Source organism: Stegodyphus dumicola, chromosome 5 (genome assembly GCF_044657685.1).
Source record: "Stegodyphus dumicola isolate Sdum_Otavi_A_Nest chromosome 5, ASM4465768v1".
NCBI classification, from domain to species: Eukaryota; Metazoa; Arthropoda; class Arachnida; order Araneae; family Eresidae; genus Stegodyphus; species Stegodyphus dumicola.
This window is the reverse complement of record NC_140772.1, coordinates 148,197,883-148,219,185: the sequence shown is the minus strand read 5'-3', so window position 1 is coordinate 148,219,185 and position 21,303 is coordinate 148,197,883. Positions and strand designations below refer to the sequence as shown.

Here is a 21,303-nt window from a genome sequence, read left to right as displayed (position 1 = left end):
TGAATTTTATTTAGATTAGTCTTAGCTTTATCTAAGGGAAGCAAAATATGCTTTGCCTTTTATCACCACTGCCAACAGGGTTATGGGCCCAGCGCCAACAGCTAATCGGTCATCCAGTTCAACTCAGCATTGAAGGAATGTAGGTGAAGAGGGCCATTATCCACGAAAAGAAGCTGACCTGTCTTAGAAGTTTGTTCAAGTCGTTGTGCACACACTGAATTGAAGATGTCATTACTTCCTGAAGGTTTTGAGCTGTTAAACCATGACAACTGGGATCGATGGAAAGTCGAGATGAAAATGCTGTTACTGGATAGAAATTGTTGGAGCTTCATAGAGGACAAAGAAGAAGAATTAGATAAAAGTGCAACAAGGCGTGAAAAGCAGGAGTTCACACTGAGAGAGAACAGAGCCTTCACTACATTAAATTACGGAATTAAAACTGAGTTTAGGCCGCTGATACAAGAATGCTCAAGTGGTAAAGAAGCATGGGAAATTCTACAGAAGCAATTCGAACCCAAAACAAGAGCAAGGATAATTCAGTTACTGGATGAATTTTTTAGTATTAGATATACACCAAATGAAGAAATAGGATTATTCATCGCAAGGATAAGAATGGCTGCAAAAAAGTTGGCTGAAGCTGGTCACAACTTGGCAGATCTTTTTAAAGGATTTCAGGCAATAAGGAGATTACCCCAGGAATACTTTGGCATTGTACAAATGATCTATAGGTGGAAGGACAAAGATTTTACGCTGGAAAGAATTGCTGAAAAGTTAGTAAGGGAAGAAAGCCGACTTCGCCAGGTAAATGCCGATTTAGAAGACAGCAAGGTAAGTGTGTTTAATACTATTGATTCAAATGCAGGGAAAGATAAAGTTGAAAATAAAACTAAATCTAAGAAAAAGATGGGGAATATGAGAATAGGACCTTGTTTCAGATGTCATAAATTTGGGCACTTAATCGCTCAATGTAAAGAAAATGTAAGTAAAAATCAGAAGTTTAAAATAGACGATAAAAATGGACAGTTTAAAGATAAAGAATTAATGTTAGTAGAAAATTATGTAACAACTACAGATAAAGGAGGTAACGCAGATAAATTTAATCGTAGATACAGCAGCTACAACTCATTTCTGTAATAATAGAAATTTAATGACAAATTTCCAAGAAATAAATGATATACGTATGTCTTAACTGTAGGAAATTGTGAAAGTAAAGTACTAGGAAAGGGTACCGTCAAATTTGCAGTAAAAGTAGGCAATCGAATAAATTGGATTGAGTTAGATAATGTGTTATATAATCCAAATCTAAGAAGAAATTTATTATCGGGAGCAAGGTTAGAAAAGGCAGGTGCTCATTTTGTGATTTCAAAAGGGAAGATGTGGATATACTTTAATAATTGGGATAGATTATGCTACGCTAAACGATATGACAGACTTTATCAATATAGACTTTATCACATAAAACCATGTAGATATGCAATAAATAAAAGGTAAGTTGGTTACGGTACAGAAATTGGAAAGTTAAATAAAGTAGACGATGCAATGCTATGGCATCGGAGATTTAGCCACGTAAATTTTGATTATATTAAGAAAACTAGTAAGAATCAAAGCGTGAAAGGGTTACCAGAAATTGAAAAACCAATAGAGAGGTGTGAATCGTGTATTATTGCTAAATCTAGTAGAATACCTTTTAAAACTGTTCCAAAAAGATCGGATAAACCATTGCAGTTGGTTTATTTAGACGTTTGTGGCCCACTACCAGTTCCATCTAAGGGTAGGAGTAAATATTTTCTTGCTATTGTGGATGACTATAGTAGATTAGTAACAGTGTATTGTATGAAAAATAAAAATGAATCGTTCTACAACTTTACGAATTATCATAGGCAAATGGAAAGACTGACGAATAGGGTACTTAGCCGAAAATGGAATTAGTGTTGAACGCACAAACGCGTACACCCCAGAAGAGAATGGTGTGTGTGAACGTTTTAACCGAACGGCATTAGACGCAGTTAAAGCTATGCTTAATGATGGTAAAATGGGTAAAGAATGGTGGGCAGAAGCTCTTGGCTGTTTCGTACATACATGGAACAGAGTATTTCATAAAAGCAACCAAACCCCTTATGAAATGTTCCTAAACAGAAAACCCAGTGTTGTTTATTTTAAAATATTTGGTTGTAAAGCCTATGTTGGCGTGCCAAAAAAGATTAGAAATAAATTATAAATGAGGTGCAAAGAAGGAATCATGGTAGGATATGCAAAGGAAACTAGGGGTTATACGATATGGCTGCCAGAAGAATGCATATTAATAGAAACCTGTAATGTGAAGTTCGATGAAAAACTGTATACAGCAAATGGCATCCTGGAACAAAAATCAAAACCTAAATTTAAAAGACTAGAAGAATCTGAGCTATTAGCAGAATCAGATGAAGAACAGGAAATTTCTAGAGAAGAAATAAAGTTGTCAGATGACAAATCTACTTCGAAAGAAGTATCAGACTTAAACTGGCAAAGAAAAGCAGTTAAAAGGCCAGATGGAACACGTACAGACATATATTATTATGTAGAGGGAACAGACACCCGTTTTAGATCCTATAATGATATTGAAAAGTATTGTGAGGCAAGGAATATTAAATTTGAAAAAGATAAGTTCGATTTTAGTGGAAAAAACGAATACTCGGGGAAAGTTAATTTTGTAGAACAGGAGACTAGCTGCATGTCTGAAGAGGCAAATTCCGTAGAAATTGTTATCCCACAAAATTTTAAAGAAGCACGAAAATCAGTAAATGCCAAAGAATGGAATAAGGCAATAAAAGAAGAAATTGACACAATGAAGAAAAGAAAGGTTTGGGAATTAGTCAAAAAGCCAGAAAATAAAACTATGATAGGAAACAAATGGGTCTATATGCAAAAAAGAAATGAAAAGAATCAAGTGATTAGATACAAAGCACGTTTAGTAGCACAGGGATTCAGGCAGAAAAGAGGTGAAGATTTTGATGACGTTTACAGTTCTGTAGTAAATTTTTCAATCATAAGAATATTTTTCACTATCCTGGTATGTTTATATGGATGGACTAATTGTCAGTTAGATGTAAAGAATGCATATTTATATGCAAACCTAAATGAGAAAATATATATGACCCAACCAGAGGGATTTATCGAAAAGGAAAATAAAGTGTGTTTATTGCACAAGGCCATTTATGGTCTACATCAAAGCGGCCGTGAATAGTTTTGTGAATTTGAAAGTACTTTAGAAAATCTACATTTTAAGAAAAAACAATGGTGTAATTGTGTTTATAAGAGTTCAAATGTAATTCTCTTGTTATATGTAGATGATATTGTGATTTTAGTAAAGATCAATATAGTATAGATAGAGTAATTTCACAGCTGAGTAAGTTTTTTGATCTTAAAGTATTAGGCAAAACTAAAACGTTACTTGGAATTGAATTCTTAGAGAATGAGAACGGGGTTTTTATACATCAGCAAAAATATATCGAAGAAATTTTTGAAAATTTTAAACATTTCCAGATACCAACAACTTCACTTCCCATAGCTAAAGGCACTATTCTTACAAAATTAGATTGTCCATCTACAAGTGCAGAAATTGCGGAAATGCATACATTACCCTTTAGAAAGCTGTTAGGATGTTTAGTTTTTGTAGCTAACAGGACAAGGCCTGATATTACATATGCAGTGAATATCTTATCACAATTTCAGGAGAATCCTGGAATTAGGCATTGGGAAGCATTGTTGAAATTGCTTGGTTATCTCAATAGTTACTATATTATATAAGTTAAACTTATCGAAAATTAACCACATAGATTTATATTGTTATTCAGATGCTGATTATGCAAGTAATAGAGATGACCGCATGTCCATGGGAGGATTTATATTATATTTAGATGAAGTACCGGTAATCTGGAAAACTGTTAAACAAAAATGTGTAAGTTTATCAACCATGGAAGCGGAGTATATCGCCTTATCTGAAGCAGCGAAGGAATTAATGTAAACAAAAAATGTCTTACAAGATGAAATTTTAAAGTTTAATTTAAGAGAATGTAAACTATTTTGTGATAACAAGTCTGCCATTGATTTTTCTAGATCACCAATAGAAATTCACTGAACTAAGCATATAGACATAAAATATCACTTTGTTAGAAAACTAATAAATGATGGAGTGTTTGACGTTGAATTTATCACCAGTAAATTAAATACTGCCGACTTATTTACAAAAGCAGCGACTGCTGTTAATTTAAGAAAGTTTTGTTTAGATGTTTTCAGTGTTTAAAGACAATAAGTGTTTTCGTATAATAGAATTGAACTATGAACTTCTGTATAAGTTTTGTATTTTTTGTCTTTGCATGAGGAAAAGAGGGCCGTTTGTAGGCTTTAGTTTTCCACATGCAAACTTTGATCGGAGGTAAGCTAACGTGGTTGCCGCTGATTGGCCAATGACATCAAGATCGGTGGGTTGCCCGAGTATGATATATATGTACGCCGGTATCGGCGAATGTTCTTGTTCTCTTGTGTTATTATGAGTTAGCGTAATGCTAGTTTGCTTTCAATCAAATGATTTTAAACGTAAAGGCTACAGTGTTAGCTCTTTTATTTTTATTTACAGAATAAAGCATGAATTTTATTTAGATTAGTCTTAGCTTTATCTAAGGGAAGAAAAATATGCTTTGCCTTTTATCACCACTGCCAACAACTTTTATAAAATTGCTCTAACAGTCTGCAAAAAATAATAAGCCGGATCCAATTCAAAGATTAAGAAACAACGCAATCTGCAACATTAACTGAATTAGATAATTTTAGCTTAGCTTATACCGTCCGTTACACATTAAACACGCATGCGCACACGCATATTCGCAGCCGTAAAGGTCTTACGCGCACTCGTAAACGCCTGTGCATGAACGCGCCGCATGCGCAGAAAGTTTGTAGCTTTGAGGTCCGGATTATGGGTGTCCGAATTAACGACTTTTGACTGTAGTAGAGGCGGGGTCCCTTTCTTCGAATATACTTGTAACAGTATATACTATACTATTAATATACTATAATAGTATATATAATATACTATACTATTAATATACTATAATAGTATATATAATATACTATACTATTAATATACTATAATAGTATATATAATATACTATACTATTAATATACTGTAATAGTATACTTGTAAATTGGCTGATGACTCAGAACAGTAAACTGAACTTAAACTTGCTCTTATACTAATGCCATTTCTCTAGTCTACGGCGAGAACAAACAGAAGTTTTTCTTTAAAATTAAATTTCAAAGTGATCTCAAATATAATTCTTCATTACAAACGTAAGTTATTCATTTGTAATATCTAAATTAATCATAAACTAAATTCTTATAATTTAGAACTTGCTAAAAATTCAGCTAAACTTTTCCATACATTTATCTGAAAAATCCAAAATTATCACCATTAACAATGAAAATGTCTCCTAATATTAATAACGTATTGTTATATTAACATGAAATATTTTTATGATAAATGTGAAATATAAATATAATCTATGTTTCCATACATTAAGAAACATCATAACAGGCCAAAACATGTTCCTTTTTCATAAAAGGACATGTTCCTTTTTTCACATAGACTTATTCATTTATTATCAATATGCATCTCAGTGAAAGCAGAGAAAAATCTGTCTCTCGCACTCAAACAAAAAGTCTTAAGTAACTCAATTAAAATCATCTGATGTCAAATACCCAGACTAATGCAAACTTTCATTTCACTAGTTGGTCAAGGGAAATTATTTTCCTTTTTATTTTTTCTTTATGTTACGTACCTTTCAACTGGTTCCCTAAAAGTGTGCTTTTATTTTTTAACAATTAATCCAGATGTGATAAAAATCATCCTGAAAACTTTGGCTCCTGGTATCCTTGTTTTTTTTTTTTTTTTTTAGCGCATTAAATTTATTGGGAAATGGGCCCAGGAAAATTTTTAACATAGGGGCCCAAGTGTTTTAGTTACACCACTGTGTATAGGCTACTGTTTCCAAATAATGTGATTTAGCAACAATAATGAAGCAATATCACAACATAATCAAAAAATGTTTGTCTTCATCTAATTCTTGATAAGTCAGTTTAATTTTTGTAAAGAAGGATATAAGTAAACTGCTATTCAATTGTTCTTCTTCTCGCCTTTTGAAAAAAATTATTAACATTTGGGACCTACCTTTTAATTAAAATGGATCTAATTTCTGCAGAACAACATGCAATAGAGTGTTTCCGAAGTTATAGGATTCTGGCCTCCAGAAAACTGCACTTCATTCCACACTATATGTGATTTTATGCGAAAACAAACACACTATATGTGATTTCATGCGAAAACAAAGTACAATGATGATGCAACATGCTATAGGTCATGAAAAATTATGACAAGTGATTTAAGTTTTTTATATGCTATACCCATAAATTATATCTGTTGATTATCTAACTAGCTAAAAAAAGATCTATTCCATTAAACTTCTGTCAGAATGACAGCCACAAGTTTGGCGACATGTTGCCGCCAGCTTTCCAAGATTGATGGTATTTCATAATCGGATAAAATATTTTGCTTTCATGTGGTTCAAACATACAAAATACACTGAATTTTATGCCCTCCTTTTTTATTCTAAGTAATTTTAAATGAAGGCTTTTGAGATGACGGAATGAGATGGAGAATTGTTGGCAGGTTGGAAACAAGCTAATCACAAGCACAAGTGGCTACAGAGCCCATAGCAACACTCAGTGTCATTTGCAATTTGTGGAAATGGTTTCAAGACTGAATCATATCAAGAAGATCCACAATGACGAGGAGCTGATAAGAAGGATTGTCATCTGGCACTTTCAGCGTGGTGACCCAGGACTAGGCTGCACAGTAAAGCTGGGGTTCTAGTAGTAGTATGCTACTAGAACCCCAGCTTTGTACCCCACCGTGCTAGTAGTAGTATGCTACTACTAGAGCCTCAGCTTTACTGTCTACAGTTGCCTGAAGGCTTCATGAGAAAAATCTGTAAGCCAGAATATCTGCTGCTTGTGTCTTGCTCACTGCAGTACACCAAGAGAGTGCATTTTGCACTCAACATACAACTTGGACCAGACTTCAGTGGCACACCGTGCTTTTTACAGATGAGTCGAGATTCAGCCTGGACACTGATTCTCAGTGTACCTTTATCTGGACAGAGCCTGAAACACAATACCATCCCTCATACATCAAGGAAAAGGATCATTACAGTGGTATAGTGGTTTTGGAAGGCATTATGTTGGGCGGCTGCACACCTCTTATGGGTTTGACCAAGTTTCCCTGATTGCTTTGAGGTATATAGAGAATTTTCAGGGGTACAGTTGGTCCTGGGTTCCTGTTAATGGACGACAATGCTCGTCCATATAGGGGTCAGCTGGCACTTGGAAGTGATGATATTTGCTGTATGGGCTGGTCAGATAGATCTCCTGACCTTAAAGCTGTGTTCACACTGGTCCATTGGAGCCGAAAAGAAGAATTGCGAAAGAAAACTCTTTCCACGTGCGTCAATTCACACCAGCGCAGAAACTTTCACTTTAAAAGTTGTTATATGCGGATACTAGATGGCTCTTCATATCAGAAACTTGTGTGAAACATAAATTTTTGTGTAGAAACATAAATTTTTGTGTTATTTTGACGTCTTATGGTTACATTTTTTAATTAAAATGGATCTAATTTCTGCTAGATTAAAACTTATTTTACTTCTTGACTTAGAATTTCCGTTGGGGTTTTAAAGTGGTGGCTTTGGCAAGTTTGCTAACATGAAGGAATGCTGTAGTTGCAACTGGTTTAACTTTTGGCGAGGAGTGAGTTGTGCCAAGTTGGCTTTCCGGTGCTCTCCCTTTTAACGGGCTGTTTTGTGGGACGAGCACACTTTTTTTGAACTTTTCACTGGCAGCTGGATGTTGTGCTAGCCGACAGCTGATTTTGTTTCTGGAACCATGTTCGAGATGAAAATTTCTGAAGGGCCATTGTTAGGCCATTGCTTCTCGAAATTTCCCTAATGATGTTGGCTCCAGTAGCCGTTTCTCATGGCATTCGGCCCGAGAGAATTTTCGGCATCTCTATCAAGTGAATTCCGGCAGCACAGATAATAGCTCTTAAAAATGTATGATCTGCAACTTCTAAAATTTTTCCAACCTCGATATTAGCTACATTTTCATCGTACCACTCATGTTTTCGTAATAAGTAAACAAGTGCTTCCAACCATGGGCTAACCGTCGTGAAGAATCTGCATAATGCACTGCAACCATAGAGAGTAATTGTATCCACATTTAATGCCTTATTGATTCCTTTACTTTGCCTTATTGCTTCCGTTACCATGCAAAAGGATGGAAATTCATCTCAACCCTATTTCGAGTCTAATTTAACAAAGTTATTATGGTTTCCTGCTTTCACCGTTGCTTTGCCTACCAGTTTGGACAATTCATCTTGCTTCGTGAACTGCCATTTGCACGATAGCTTGATTCGTAATAACAGAGGAGTGCAACTTCATCAGAAAAACGTCGTCCATTTTGTTCGGGATGGTTGTCCTAGCTGTCTGTCTGGATGTAAAGCTAAGTTATTTTTGTTTGCTTAACTATTTGAGGTAATAGACTTTTTTTTTCCCCTCAGTTATAAGGACTGAATTAATTTAATTTGTTGAACCTTAATTTTTTGTAGTTGATAAATTTAACCTAACCCTATAGAAATCATTTTTCTTTTGTGTGTCGATTAAGTAAAAGCATTAGATTGAATAAAGATTTATAACCTTATTAAAATTATTGTAACTTAACTTAATAGTAAAGAAAATTAAGTTCTTCAAGAAATTATTTAATAGAATTTTTGGAGTTACTTCATGGTGAGGATTGATTAGTAATAGTACCAGTAATAATGTAACTACTTAACTTTTTTTTTTTTTTGGTTAAACAATATTTTTATAATCAAAAGGAAAAAAAAATGATAAAAATTATTATGTGCAATAACTATTATTTTGTTGGATGGTATTGAGTGCAATAATTTCTTTCCTGTATTGATTATTCTGTGTGAAGTGGAAGGTGTAACGTGTTAAAATTTATATTTTTTTTCCTCCCCGGGGAGGGTACTGTTCCTTAATTTATAGTTTATTTTTGGTATGTTTACATGATTTGCAAAGTAACAATAATAGAGATTATAAAGAATAATGTTAAGAAATAATTACTCAGTAATAGTTTGATTTGTACAACAATATAATTTGAAATAAGAGTTAAATAAATAAGTTTTTCTAGATCAATCAATGGTTAAATTTAATTTATGTGCTCATGATTTTCACCAGTTTATTTCTCAATTTGATTTTAGGGTTAATCCGGAATAAACACAACGCAAATAAGAACAGGTTATTGATACTAGTATGTTATGGTAGAAATGAGTATTTTTATTGTTGTGGTCAACTAGTAGGGTACCTTTCAGGCACTTTCAAAATGACACAACAAAATTGGTGCGTTCCCTTTCGAACCAACTTAGCACCTAACAATTTTTTTTGTGCTGTGATTTTTGCACCACCTTTTGGCTTGCACTTATAATTGAACTTAATTTTGACTTGAGACTGGTGATTGTCATGTGTACTATTGCATATTTATGTGAAAGTTTTCTTCCACATGTCAAGGCTTTTTACTGAAACCCTATTCGTTAGTTGGTTACAGTGACAGGCCTATACAGTGGTCGTATTTCTGTGCTTATTTTATACTTATTACTTGAGGTAGCATATTAGATATGTACGAGTGATACACACTTGGACTTTTGAAACTATTGTATCCAAACACAAACATTTTCACGCAGTACCTTAATTTGTTCAGTTAAGTATTTTCTTTATGTGCAAAATTTTGTATTGCGTTTTTACATATTGAGTTTGAGGATTAGTGTTTCCCATTTTTGCAACTGTATGTTTGCAACATAAGGTTAAAAGGCAGGCTTGTTAATCACACAATGGGATACATCCCTACTTTTGTGTGCTGGCAATTGCTGATTGCAGTTTAAAATGCCAAAGAAAGTGTCAAAACGAGCAGCCAGAGCGGCTAGTAATAGTATGATAGACTGGGAGGAGAGTCAAGAAGTCATGGCTCTATCAGTTTTTGGTTCTGATCCTCTGGATTCTGTCCCTATGTTCTCAGGTGCAGACAAGGGAATTAGTCTAAATGACTTCTTAGATAGGATTGATCTCATTGCCACTCATGTGGGTTGGTCAGATGAAGACAAGTTGACAGTGATCAGAGTCAAGGTGGCGGGTGAGGCTGCTGAATTAATTAGGAATAATCCTAGGTTAAAGAAAGAAGCCAGTCTTGAGTATGTCGTGAAAGCGTTGAAGGAGAGGTTCAGTTCAGTGCACAATTTGCACTCTAACATCCGTGCTCTTATTCAGGCTTTTCAGAAACCACACGAGTCAGTGCGTCAATTTGCAGGACGCATAGAGGCTCTTTCGTACAAAACTGTACCAGTGGAAAGAGGCAGTGACCCTGCAGCAGAAGACCAGAGGCAGGATTTACTTCTGTTAGTGTTGATCGAAGGATTGCAATTGCATTTGCGACGCTTGTTGCTGCCACAGAATCACAAAACTTTTGCATCTGCTAAACAGCATGCAATTATTGAAGAAGACATGTGGGCTAAGAGCCATGCTAGTAGTGATTTTGCAACAGCTGAAGTTAGAGCGGTCAATGCTGCTAAGCCAGCAATCGAAAAGTCAGTTACAACACCATCAGTAACCAACTCAGAGCTCACTACAGCTATTAAAATGCAACAAGAAAATATAGCTCAGCTTACTAAAATGATGGGTTCTCTTCAAACACAGGTGCAGAGTTTAATATCACAAAGTACTCGTTCAAGACCCATACAGCCTCGTTGTTACAGATGCAACAGAATAGGGCATGTTAGCAGGGACTGCTATGCAAATATTGTGCCTAATCAGCACTCTAGACAGGGTCAACAGAGATTTAGAAATAACCAAACAGCCAGGAGACATCCTAATAACACCACACCAGCTGTTTCGGGTACTCCAAATACCACAAGTGTGGCTACAAATGCTTTGAATCCCCAAGCACCAAGTTTTAATTTAAACTAATTCAGGGTGGGGAGAAACCAGTCTCCGTTTCATCTCCTAAAACCCTTTTAGAGGTGCCATCAGTTTTTACTGTATCCACTAGTGAGGCATCTTTGCCTATTGTAGAGAGATCTATTTTGGGGAATAAACTAAAGTTTTTATTGGACTCGGGCAACTGTAAACATCATAGAAGCTAAATACATTAAATGTTTTGGAAGTGACATCTCATTGGACTCATGTAATATATATTTAAAGGGTATAGCTGCAGAAAAAGTAAAAATAACTAAGAAAATTAATTTAATAGTAGAATTTCAACAACAATATTTTGAAACAGAATTTTTAATTACTGACACACCTCTTTCGTCTCAGTATGGTGCTTTATTAGGAACTAAATTTCTTGCAAACAATAATATGCATTTGGATTTCTCCACTTCTCAACTGTTAGGATCAAATGTAATTCTTAAATGGAATCTAAGTCAGCCTAGTGCTATGAATAGTATTGTTTTCTCTACTTCAGTTTCTCAGTCATTTTGTTATTCTATAACCAAACATAAATTACCACCTTTTACAGAAAATATCATTAAGCTCACTGCTCGTTCTGCAAATTTTACTACTGATACTGTTTTGATTGAACCTTTAATAGAACATGCTCAAAGTAAATTTTCCATAGCCAGGTCAGTTAATCAGACTTCTCCATCTCAGGAATTTTATGTCAAAATTGCAAATTTTTCACCGAATACTCTACATCTCAATAAAGGAATGAAATTGGCCAGTGCCCAACCTGTGAATGTCATCACACATAACTCTGTACTTGTAAACAATACCACCATAGAAACAGGTGAGGATTTTGAGTCTTGGAGTGGTGAATTTGATCTTACACATTTACCTGAGCAGCAACAACAACAATTATCACACCTTCTCAATCAGTATAGTAACATCTTTGCTGTCTCAGTCACTGAGTTAACAGGGTGTGACACCATCTTACACAACATCAACTTGCGTGATAATATTCCTGTTAGGCAAAAGCCTTATAAAGTACCTTACCATCTCAGGGATGAACTAGATAGACAGGTGGCAGAGCTGCTTGAAGCTAACATCATTCAAGAAAGTGACAGCCCTTACAGTGCTCTTGTTTTATTTGTTAAGAAAGCCGATAACACCTACCGTTTAGTCACTGACTTCCGCAAGTTGAATGAGAAAACTATAGAAGACAGTTTTCCTCTGCCTTCCATGATTGAGTTGATAGAACAGTTAGGAGATTCGAATTATTTTTCCACACTTGATTTAACTTCAGGATTTTTCCAGATGAAAATTCATCCTGATGACACCTTCAAAAGTGGTTTCTCGACTCCTTCTGGACACTATGAGTGGTTACGAACACCTTTTGGCATGCAAAATGCTCCTAGTTCCTTTCAAAGGTTGATGTCTATAGTTTTGGCCAATCTTTCACCATTAAAAATAGGAATTTACATTGATGATATTGTCATTGCATCTAAAACTTTTGAGGAACATTTGGAAAAATTGAAGTTAGTTTCTGATAGACTAAAACAGCATAATTTAAAACTTAAGCCTTCAAAATGTCATTTTCTGAAAGAACAAATTACGTATTTGGGATATAAAGTTACCAAGGGTATCATACAGCCTGACGATAATAATTTAAAGACCATTCAGAGTTTTATTGCACCTAAAATTAGGAAGGAAGTTAGGCGATTTTTAGGCCTTATTGGCTTTTACAGAAGCTCAGCAGGCCTTTGATATTCTAAAAGCTGAACTTCTGAATGAACCTATTTTGGCTTTACCTAATTTTCTTAAACCTTTTTCCTTATGTACTGATGCTTCTAATTATGCACTGGGTGCTTGCTGTCTTGTGTCAGGAAGATTCTAACGGTTTCCAACATCCAATCTGTTATGCTAGTAGAAAATTAAAAGGTCCTGAAACACGTTACAGTACTGTAGAGAGAGAAATTTTGGCAGTTTGGGCCACTGCACATTTTAGACAATATTTTCTTGGTAAACCATTTACATTTTATTCTGATCAAGCTTCATTATCTCATGTTTTAAAACTTAAAGATCTCACTTCTAGAAGTGCACTTTGGGTTATGGGTTTATCCCAGTTTGATTATAAGATTGTTCACAAACCTGGTAGATTAAATTTAACAGCAGACTATTTATCTAGAGCAGTAAATGTTACACAGTTAACTCAAACTTCCATTTCTCTGGAATTGTTAGAATTATTCAAAAAAGAACAAGCTTCTGATCCTTCTTGCCAGCAGATTGTAAATGATCTTAAGAATAATAAGTCTCCTACAGAACTATTACTCAGTAATAGTTTGATTTGTACAACAGTATAATTTGCAATAAGAGTTAAATAAATAAGTTTTTTAGATCAATCAATGGTTAAATTTAATTTGTGTGCTCATGATTTTCACCAGTTTATTTCTCAATTTGATTTTAGGGTTAATCCGGAATAAACACAACGCAAATAAGAACAGGTTATTGCTACTAGTATGTTATGGTAGAAATGAGTATTTTTATTGTTATGGTCAACTAGTAGGGTACCTTTCAGGCACTTTCAAAACGACACAACAACTAAATGTTACACTATCTGAATGACTTATCGAAATAATTAGTTAAGGTAAAAAATATGTACATAAGGCAGAAACTAAAAACTTTTGTTTTAAAATTTCTGTTGTCTGGTAACTTAAAAATAACTGATTCCTGCCTTATGTACATATTTTTTACCTTAAATATAACAAATTATTTCAATTAGTCATTCAGATATTAATGAAGAGCCACTATCTAAAGTTTTATTATATGAAGTCACTTTCATCTAAAACTAATTGAAGTAACTGCATTTTACATAATATTTCTTTTTTCGTGCAAAAAAATGAATTTCACAATTAGTAATTTTGCTAATGCTCATGCAAAAGTTCTTTAAATTAATGAAAAATTACCATCAAGATTAAACCTCTGACTAAGTTCGTATAAGTCGTCTGAAAAGTGGCCACATATGTGCAGAAAAACAAACATGGAGCCATTAAAATGCCTAGAAACAACTCCATTACAACCCCACCCCTGGTGATGTTTGAATTCACAAGCTTTAATTCAGAAGCGAACGTTTTATCCATTAGGCAACAGGAGCAACCTTAAATTGATGTAGATAGATTTTAAGAAAATTTCAGAATCTGAGATTTTGAAATCCATCATTATGTTCTTGCAACAATCTATTGCTTTAGATTATTTTGTAAGAATTATCAACCACATATCACTTATGGTTGATAATTAAGGTTAATTATTGCTAATAAACTTGAGAATTTCCCTTTAAATAATTTATTAAGACAGTTTATTAACATATGCATTTTTAACTATTACATGAAATTTTTATTAAGATTAGTCCATTTGACTTTTTATTTTCCTCAAGAAGAATTTTTGAAAGTGTATTCATTTAAAAACCATGGTATGAACTGGACATTTGAAACGAGAAGCCTGAAACTGGCACGACAAGCGGCAAAAAGTTGAAATTAAGTCAACTTGCACGGTCTCTAGTCATCCGGAAAATACTGCCTCTGAGCTAACTTCTGATCTGCTGCTTTCTGCCTGAATGCGTGATCACGTTGGCATGAACTGGGTTTAAGCCTATAGAGCAGTGATGGCGAACCTATAGCATGCGTGCCACAGTCAGCACGCAGAGCCTCATTAGCCAACACGCGACTAAAATATTACTTCATAAATCAATAACCACAATAAAATGATTCTATGTAATTTAAATAAGTGTTTTACTGGTCTAGAACACTTCACTTACTGACTTATCACATAATGCCACTGGCATAGGCCCTAAGCCTAGACATAAGATTTTGATATATCGCCATAGAAATGATAACATATTTATTGACCCAATTTATCACATTTCAATAGTTTGGGCCAATCACAGTACTAGTTACATGGCAAAGAATATGGCAAAGTTGAAGCAGTTAATGTTTGCTAAACGAATTCAAATTTATTGCAGACATCTGCTGAGTTTTAATACTTTCATTGTTAAATAGGTTCCAGTTTTCAGATCTAAACATTTTGAGGTAACTTATGAATAATTCTATTTTAATATCTTAAACGGAATGTACAAACATAATGTCAAAACATGCAATTTGATAATATAGCAAAACATGAAAGCTTAGTAGGGAAACCTAGCTTATTCACATGCGCTCAGCCAAAATAAACCTAATAAAGCCGAAAAGGAGCTTCTGAAATCTAAAGTTTAGCAAAGAGATGTCCAGGTTAACGGTTACTGCTGTCCCAGGCTTGAATGGCCTAACGATCTTGAACCCTCACAAATGACTCCAGCAAAAAGGGCAAAATTAAACACTGATAGTGGAAGATCATTTTAAGAGACCTGGACAGAATCAATGGGGAGTTATTAAAAACAATAGGAAAGCATTATGCATTCTGTGGGGAAAATTGAGGAATTATAATTACCTGAAAGTTGGTTTTTGCAATCTACAAATGATCTAACAATGGTCTGCTTTCAAATTTCACTCTGCCTGTCAAAAAACATGGTAAACCACTCTCCAGTGGGGATTTAATCAAAGAGGTTTTGGGCATGCAACCCAAAAAGGTTTGCCACCACTGCTATGCTCTTGGGAGAGCAATTTCATCCCATCATACACCTTCTGAGAACCATCCCAGAGTTGAAAACTGCCTGGCTGCAGGAGTTAGACTGACAGGGACTCCTCAACTGCCATCTGCCAAATATATCATCACACTGTGTGACCTGTGTGGCTGTGAAAAGGAACCATACTTCAAATTAAACTCATTTTCAGTTTGTTATCACAATGTGAATTTTGGATACCTTTGCACTGTGAACTTCACTGAATACATGCAGATATAAAATGACTTTTGAAAGGTGCATCCATTTCTCTATTATAAATGTATATTCATACCATATTTCATTAAACTCTGCCCTTCAATTTTTCAGAAATTTGATATAATGAGCAAATTCTCTTTATTTTGCACATTAGTGACTACACTGTGAATAATTTACACCGTAAAAAATTCTTCTGAAATCGTTGGTAAACTTAAAGCTATTTATCCCCAGCACTCAATTACTGTTTCTTTAATGCTAAATCACTGTTTACTAACATTCTAGTTGAAGAAGCAATAATATGTTATGCAACCAGATTTCAGAAATTCCATTCACTAAAGTTTTGACTTGAAACCATTTCCTTTTCTGAAATAAATATTAACCTAAAGATAAGCTATAAGTAATCCCCGCAGTCCTGTACTTGCTGACAATCATATACACTATTTTGATGCCAATTATTTGAGAAACTATCTTTATGGATTCACTAAGTAGATGACACTATCATACTTTATCTGTTAAAAATCCGGTTGACCCAGCCATCCTGTTTACTTTTAAAATTAAATCTGAGAATTTCTTCCTTTTCCTCGATATTCCAATAATCCAACCCAATAATATTGCACATTGATATTCCAATAATCCACTGTCTGATTTCAGCGTTGTTAGTTACTGTACATCTTTTATGTTTGTTAGCCTGTAAGGTTTTAATTTAAACTAACCAAATTTCTTTTTATTTTAAGTTACCTTTTCCTGTAAACTCTTATTTCAACTTCCCTTCAGAATGAGCACACGGTTCAGCTTTATGCTAATTTATGTTGGAGCCAAGTCTTGTATTTAAAGGTTAGTGAGAAACTTCTCAAGTGAGAGAGAGCTTTTAGTCTCAGACCACTTTGGCTCAGTAGACGTTCGCCAGATTAGTTAGTAAAGTCTTATGCCTTAGCGCTATTATTCTAATACTTTTTGAAGTGATTTAAGTGCGTTAGTACTTAGCTAAGGCTTGCTACGCACCATAGATAGGCCAATCTCGCGTTTAACCACTTGCCTGATTATCCCGAGTTATCTCGGGTTCGTACATATTGCAGTTAATTATTATCCCGAGAAAACTCGGGCAAAGAAGAATTTGTTAGTACGATTTTTTTTATCACGGTTTTACTCGGTCTGAAGCAAATGAAAGGAAATATTCAGCTTTGATTGGCAGTTTTCCAAATTTTTTTGGTTGCGCAGTTCTTTTGGAGGGACTGGTCGCGTGTTTCCCTATTGTATAGTATACGTTGGCTTGTGGATTAGTAATGTATAAAGAAGGATGCATGCGTTGGGGAAAAAATAAAATAATGTCGATGATGTAAGATAGCCAAAGCGATGATTTTTCAGATAGTGATTATGAAGAGGTGGGGAAGGGAAAAAAAAAAAAAATCAAATCCAACGAGACAGTGTACTCTGTGCTCCTGTGAAAGAGATTCCGTGGTAAGCCAGTAAGAAAAGAGACCAGATACCAGTTTAGAACTTAAAGCTATTTATTTAAAGCTATCACTCTGTGTTGTCCCTTGTTTCAAAAACAATCATACAAAGATTAATATTTAACTATTTTCGTTTGCCCGAGATAACTCGGGATAGTAAACTAATATTCAAAATAAATGCTTTTACACCTTCAAAAAATTAAAAATTCAACTTAAAACCTACATATTTTGATGTGTTTCGTTTTGTTGTATTTAATAATAAAATAAAAAAATGTGATAATTTTTTGCAATTTTTTTCAAAAAAAATTTGTAAGGGAAGCGGTTAAGCTATGTGAACAGTGACTATTTAAATGTCTACTTAAGTTTTACTTTAAACTGTTTGATTGTTCAGTTTAGACCCAAGCGCGGTCATTACTTTTCTGTTATCACTCCCGAGCTGGGAGTTGCTGTAAATAGTGATTTAAATAAAAGGGTCTTTTACATCCTTCTGACATTGTAGTTCTTCTAGCACTTACAAGAACATAGCTGCATTCAGCTCACTGTTCGAGATCAGAACCTTGCATTATGTTTGCCAAGAGTATGCATAGAAGAGCAAGTCCTGACAAGCCTACCCATACTAAATCATGTCCACCGGTTAAGGAAAAATTGGTATTGTTTTACTGTTATGAATATCAAGCTCTCAAAATTAGCTTCTAAGAACTTCTGCTTTCTAATGAACTTAAGTATTTAAAATCAGTTGTCACTGACAGAGGATTTTCTCCTATGCTCATTGATAAAGCCTTTAAAAAATTTTTATTTTGCGATCAAAGAAAGCATTCCATTGTTAGAAATAACATTGATGATTTTATCATCCTTTTACTTGATTCTTCTATTAGCTACAAAATTCCAAATTCACCAGCAGTTCAGTTTCCAAGTCATTTTCTTACCTATCAATAAAATCCATTGTTTGATTCTTAAAGATTCAATCTCTGATTTTAATTCTTGGAGAATTTACAGCATCTTGTCAGCATGTTCTCAGATATACTGGCTAAACTAAAAGAGTTAAAATTTCAAGTTAAGGAACACAAACCTTATGCCATCATTATTCTAGACAGTTCACTTATTTTAAAATTCCATCAGCACCTTTCAGTTTTCCAATTAAACTCCACTGGCTGTCAACCCTAGCTTGTTTTATAACTTCATCCAAGTTTTCTAATTGTAAATTGCAAAATGCAGCAAAATCAATATCATCTTTCATGACTAAATGAAGCAAAACTTGAAATCTATCCAATAAATAGCTATCAGAAAAATACACTTGCTAGAGCATTTAAACATCTACAAGTTTAGCATGCAAAATCACTTCATCAATGACTGGAAATTTATGTAGTATGTAATTACATACTTGGCAGAAGTAGCTTCTAACATGGAAATAAAACTTATTTTTGTCTTCCTCTGAAATTTCTTCCACTACTTTTTTAGTTGCAGCCTGTATTACCAAATCTTCATCTTTCTTCTGATTTTCTATTTCACCAAAAATCACATAATATATAATATTAGAAGACAAAACAAAGATTGGCTTTACAAATTTTGATAAAATGTCTTTAATTAGATAATAAATTATTAATTGCAAAACATGAATGGAATTCTGCTTTGTAGAACTGTGTTAAAGAACATCAAATGATGGCAAAATGAATTGTACAAAGAAGCAAAAAGTTTTGTTAATGTCCAAAGACATAAACATAAATGTTGCCCTTGTTGGATTACTCTTTTTTTTTTTTTTTTTTTTTTTTTTTTTTCCCCCACCGAGAAATTTGTGTCAGCTTAACGCTTATATTTTGTAGTAGTGTTTTGAGAACAGCTGATTAAACTCCTCAATGGTACAGAAATTACTTCTTTTTTCTCAAACCTATTTTTAACTACATCTCCATTTACTTTAGGTCAGCGGTTCTCAACCTTTTGACTAACGTGTACCATCTAAACAAAAATTGAAAACCTTTAGTACCACCACTACAACTCTTGAACAAAGCTCAGATTGCATAAATTTACGAGTGTTAAAGAAAGAACTCAATTAGAATGTTGGGGTTTCAATTTTAGAATTTAATAGTTAAAAATACTTTGCTTCTTTGCGTACCACCGGTTGAGAACGCCTGCTTTAGGTATTTTATAACTTTCAGTACAGCCTTTTCAGTGGCGTGCAGATCCATATATGCAGGGTGCGCACCAGTTATACTGATGTTCTATTTGATATTTTACAAAAAACTAACTTGAATATGCTATATCTAAGTTAGTTTTTTGTAAAATAGTCAAAAAGTATAGGAAGTAAAAGATGCAATTCAAAAGATGCGAACTTCTGTTGCATTTCATGAAGTTTATAAAGAGACTATTTATGTAGTGGGTCCCCCAAATTTAAAAGAACGTCGTGTAAATTTACAAAACTCAAGTGTAGAACAAGACCAACATTTTAAAAATTTATATTATGAAATAATGGACACTATTAATTGTCAGTTAGATGTCCGTTTGAAAAAATAAAATTCGCTCAAATTTTTTTAACTATTGAATTTCAGTTTTTTTAAGAAATATCAAAGTAAATTTCTGGATGAATGCCTTAATTCGTTAAAGAATGCTTATGCAAAACATTTAAATTTTGTAAAGCTAACCAATGAATTACGCATTCTTTATCGTAGTGAGTCATACCACGAAATGAATTTATCGAAACTTATTTAGCATATAAGGCTGAATGATTTGACAGATGCCCTAAGCGAAGTAAATAAATTGGCAGATTTAATTTGTACAATTTTATTTTCAACTGCTGCGGTTGCGAGATCATTTTCAGCATTGAAAAGAGTAAAAAATTATGCATGCAATTTACAATGAGCCAGGATATATTAAGCAATTTATCTCTAATAACAATAGAAAAAGAAATGTTGAACTTATTACAGTCAAAACCAGAGTTTTATGATCATGTAATTGATATTTTGTTAGTAATACGGATAGACGTATGGATTTTGTGTACAAATGAATAATAAAAAGTTAAAGAAGTGTTTAATGCACATATTTATGGTTTTATTATTATTGTTGTTGTTCTTTGCACACCCTGCATGAAAACGTATCGCACGCCACTGAACCATTTTATATTAACATTAGGAGCATTTACTTCCTAAAAAAATGCAAGTGGTTTCCATTGGTTGATAATTTTAGATGAACATTTCTTTTAAAAGTAGGCAGCATGTACACTGCTCAAAAAAAAAATGGGACCGTGCTATATCTCCCGTTCTACTGGGCCGATTGACAAAATTCAAACTGCGTTTTTCATGTCTCGAAAGCACGACTTAGGATATATATTAGATTTATATATAGCACTATCCTAACATAGGTATTTTGACACAAAATCTGACTTTTTCCGAAATAACATACCAATTTTTTCCATATTTCAATTCTATGACTCAAATTATGCCAGAAGACCAAGTTTTGTAAAAATCGTACTAGTAGTTTTTAAAATATTAGCTCTCAAAATTTTAGCTCCTCAATGTTAATTGAATTTGGCAAATATTTATTAATATCTCTTTTTTTTTTTATTAAACTTTTTTGATTTTCTCTTTCACATTTCGAAACTTTGGTTCATTCCAAATAAAATTTACCCATTTTTTGTGTTTTATTTTTTAAATTTCTATTTTTAAATAATTTTTATAAATTTTCCGAAAAACATTTTGAATTATAATCTATAAAATTTTTACCATCATCTTAAAGTAGGTGTATTTCTAAGCATACCTGCAAAAAATTAGACTTATTTATTCAAAATTTTCTAAGATATACACGAATTTACATATTTTGGCGTTTTGAAATATGGCATCTTTTTTTTTTTAGCGATAATAATGCCAAATGTGTTTTATGGATTTTTGTTACAGTGAATTGCCACAGCTATTTTTAACCTTGA

At 33.7% G+C, this 21,303-nt stretch overlaps 1 protein-coding gene across 1 annotated transcript in view; it reads right to left on the bottom strand.

Moving 5' to 3' along the window:
- LOC118205062 (ketosamine-3-kinase-like) overlaps positions 1-21,303 on the bottom strand; it is an 82,559-nt gene that overhangs the window by 37,892 nt on the left and 23,364 nt on the right. The gene's annotated exons all lie outside the window — the stretch shown is intronic.